A 4,316-nucleotide genomic window follows, 5' to 3' on the forward strand; every position below is an offset into this window, starting at 1 on the left:
TTAAATATTTAATTCTTCATAAAACAAAAAATATTAAAATAGTACATACATTTATGTTTATTATAGTTATGTTTGGCCTCAAATAATTTTCTCATTTACATAAAGCAGATTTTTCTTTAGTAATGGAAAATATTGTTTCTCAAGTAATGAGTTTTTCTCATTAGGCACATACTAATCATCTCTAACAAAATATTCTAAATTTACACATTATCTTATTATAGTGTATTAATTATGCAAATGCACTTTTATTAAACTCAAACATGCTTTTTGTCAAGGCTTGGCTGACCAGTGAGCTTTTAGCTCTAATTATCAAGCAGTTTTTCAGCCATGCATCTTTATAGGCTTTAATATTTTTAGAAGAGCTTGTCTGGGGATTAGGAAATGGGATAAGGGAACCAAGATCTTAGGAGACACTATTTCTGTGTCTCAAATCTTTCTCAAATTTTATTTCTGTTCACTCAGTTAAAAACAGCAACAGGAGTGAGACAGTGGCAATGAATAGGATCGTTAGTGTATTATGAACGTTAAGAACATTACAGTGTATAGCGTATTGTGAACATTATATATGAGTAATATCTACCCAAAGTTTATAAAACTTTGTCAAAGTTACATAGAGAGGACTCAAAATTGCAAATATAAACAAAAGAAAAATCCAACTCAAAATAACACTATTTATTGGTTTCTACAAATATCTATTTTAGGTATTATCATATTTATTGGTTACTATCACTGTAATTAGGATTATGACTAAAGTAGTGGATTCACTGTATCTAAAGAGTGCCCAGGAAATTTTTTTTAAAAGTTCTTTCATAAGAACCATAATCTGCCTGATGTTGTTCTTGTCTAACACAGGGCTGCCATTACAAATGAAAAGATATTTGTCTCAAGGACTCAGTTAATTCTGTGTTTGCCTTAGATATGGTTCAGTGTTAGCTTCTCCCCAAATCATGAAGACCCCTGGCCAACCCCTACACCTCTTTTCTCTCTCTTAATATATGAGGAAACTAAGGGGAAGCAGTCCATTCATTTATCCAGGGACACATACTTGAATCTTATTTCTCTCCCTAGGGCCAACATATTTTCTCTTTCTCTTCCCACACCACCCTAGACTCAGCTAGCACCATCTTTCACCTGGACAACTGCAGCTAACTCTTTCCTATACCCATTCTTGTTCTCTATCTCCATTCACATGGGTCTCCACAGACTGAGTGATCTATCTCTAAGGAATGTAAATCTAATTATGAATTGCCCTCCTAAAACTTTTTTTTTTAAGATTTTATTTATTTATTTGACAGACAGATATCACAAGTAGGCAGAGAGAGAGAGGAGGAAGCAGGCTCCCCACTGAGCCCCGATGCGGGGCTCGATCCCAGGACCCTGAGATCACAACCTGAGCCGAAGGCAGAGGCTTTAACCCACTGAGCCACCCAGGCACCCTCCTCCTAAAACTTTTTAAGAAAATATTTTTTATAGCAAGTTTTAGATTTAGAGCAAAACTTAACAGAAAATACAGAGTTCCCATATACCTCCTGTCCCACCTCCAACATCCCCCTCTATCAACATCCCACACTAGAACAGTACATTTGTTATAACTGATGAACCTATGTGCACATATCATTATTGCTCCAAATCCATAGTCTACATTCGGGTTCACTCAATTACCTTCTGTGGGTTTGGACAACTACAATGATGTGTATTAATGATCATAGTATCAGACAGAGTAGATTTACTCCTCTAAATATCATCTGTGCTCTACCTATTCATCTCTCCCTCCCCAAATCCCTGACAGCTACTTATCTTTTTGACTGTCTCCATAGTTTTGCCCTTTCTAGAATATCACATAGCTGGAATCATACAGTATGTAGCCTTTTCTCATTTGCTCTTTAACTTACTTTGAAATATGCATTTAAGGTCCCTCCATGTCTTCTTATGGCTTGAGAGCTCATTTCTTTTTAGTGCTGAATAACATTACATTGTCTGGATATCTTGGTTGCTGATACCCACTATTGAAAGACGCCTTAGTTGCTTCCATGTTTTGGCAATTTTGAATAAAGCTGCTATAAACATCTGTGTGCCAGTTTTTGTGTAGACATAAGTTTTCAGTTTATTTGGGTAAATACCCAGCAACATGAGTGCTGGATGGTATGCTAAGAGTATGTTTAGTCTTGTAAGAAACTGCCACACTGGGACGCCTGGGTGGCTCAGTTGGTTGGACGATTGCCTTCGGCTCAGGGCGTGATCCTGGAGTCCCGGGATCGAGTCCCGCATCAGGCTCCCAGCTCCATGGGGAGTCTGCTTCGCTCTCTGACCTTCTCCTCGCTCGTGCTCTCTCTCACTGTCTCTCTCTCTCAAATAAATAAATAAAATCTTTAAAAAAAAAAAAAAGAAAGAAACTGCCACACTATCTTCCAGAGTGACTACGATTTTGCATTCTACCAGCAATGAATAAGAGTTTTTGTTCCTTCACATCCTTGTCATTAGGTGTTGTCAGTGTTCTGGATTTTGGCCATCTCATATGTGTGTAGTAGTAGCTCATTGTTTTAACTTGCTTATGATATACGAAGCAGAGCATCTTTTTATATGGTTATTTGCCATCTTCTTTGGTGACATATCTGTTCAGATCTTTTGCTCATTTTTAAAATCAGGTTGTTCCTTTTCTTATTGTTGAGTCTAAAACTCTTTTAAAGAATCATTGAAGTAAGTCCCAATCCTTAACAACTATCAAAAAGATCCTGCTGATCTTTCACATCTATATCTTAACAGTTTTGCCAGTGTTTTTTTCTTTTTTTTGTAATCTCCTTCACTTAGCATTTTACCGTCTGTCCATCCATGTTGGTGCAAATGGCAAGATTTCATTCTTTCTTATGGCTGAATAATATTCTGTTGTATGTATACATACTGCAACTTCTTTACCGATTCATGTATATATGGACACTTGGGTTGCTTCCACATTTTGGCTATTGTAAATAATGCTGCAATAAACAGAGGGGTGCATATATCTTTTTAAATTAATGTTTTTGTTTTCTTTGGGTAAATACCCAGTTGTTGAATTACTGGATCATATGGTAATTCTATTTTTAACTTTTCGAAGGAAATTCCATACTGTTTTCCACAGCGCCAGCATAAATTTGCATTCCCCTTTCTAAAAAGCTCTTCCTATGCTGCTCTTCCGAATCCATGAATGTGCCCAGTTCTTTCACAATGGCTATAAACCCCTGCTTGCATCATTCTTTTCGTGTGCTCCTCTTTTATGGCAGTAGTTCCTTTCATCCTTTAGAACTTCGCTGAAACATGAGTTTCTCAGGAAAGCCTTCCCCATACCACAGGGTCAAGTCTGTTGCTACACACTCTCAGAGCCACATGTGATCCTGATCACAAGTGTAATTATGTGTCTGACACCTGTCTTTCACAGTAATATGAAGCTTTATGAGGCTCGGAACCATCTTTGTTCCCACAGTTGTGTGCTCAGTATTCAACATGGTGTTGGCACAAGCTACATGCTCAGTAAATATTTGCTAAATGAGCATTTGAGTGCTGATGGAAGTAACTTACACAGTCCTCTGTAAAGTTGAGCAAATTACTTAGACAATTTATCTACTTAGTAACCTTTGTAAAGTCACAGGTCAACTTGTTGACTTTTTCCATATTCAAAATGGGAATAATAACTCCCTAAATACAAGGATTATTGTAAGGATGTGTGAATTAATTAAGAAATCATTTGGGAGACTTTCACTCTCTAAATCCAATGTGGTATTTGGGTTTTGGTAATTGTGTGGGTAATTAATGCCTTGTGGTATAGTTTAGAAAATTTACGGTTTTCTTAAATTTCATGTATTTCTTAAGTAAAAAATTTAGTAGCTAAAATTAAGCTTTTGGTTTTTTTCTTTTTGGTGAACCCTTAAGTGATAGGCTTTATGTTTACCATGATGTAATAAACCCAAGGAATAATTTAATAAATTGAGTACTTTAGAAAAAGTTCATTTGTTTGATCTTTGGTGAAAATAGCAATTTATATATTAATCTTCAACCAAAATTTTATTTTTATTTCGATTCCAGTATAATTAACATACAGTTTTGTGTTAGTTTCAGGTATACAATATAGGGATTCAACAATTCCATCTATTACTCAGTGCTTATCAAGATAAGTGTAGTTTTAATACCTTTTACCTGTTTCACCCATCACTCCCTCTGCCCCAATCTGTTTGTCCTCTATAGTTAACAGTTTGTCTTTTGGTTTCTTTTTTTTTTCCCTTTGTTTTGTTTCTTAAATTTCACATATGAGTGAAATCATATGGTATTTGTCTTTCTCTGACTGG

Source organism: Neovison vison, chromosome 3 (genome assembly GCF_020171115.1).
Source record: "Neovison vison isolate M4711 chromosome 3, ASM_NN_V1, whole genome shotgun sequence".
Lineage (NCBI taxonomy): Eukaryota > Metazoa > Chordata > Mammalia > Carnivora > Mustelidae > Neogale > Neogale vison.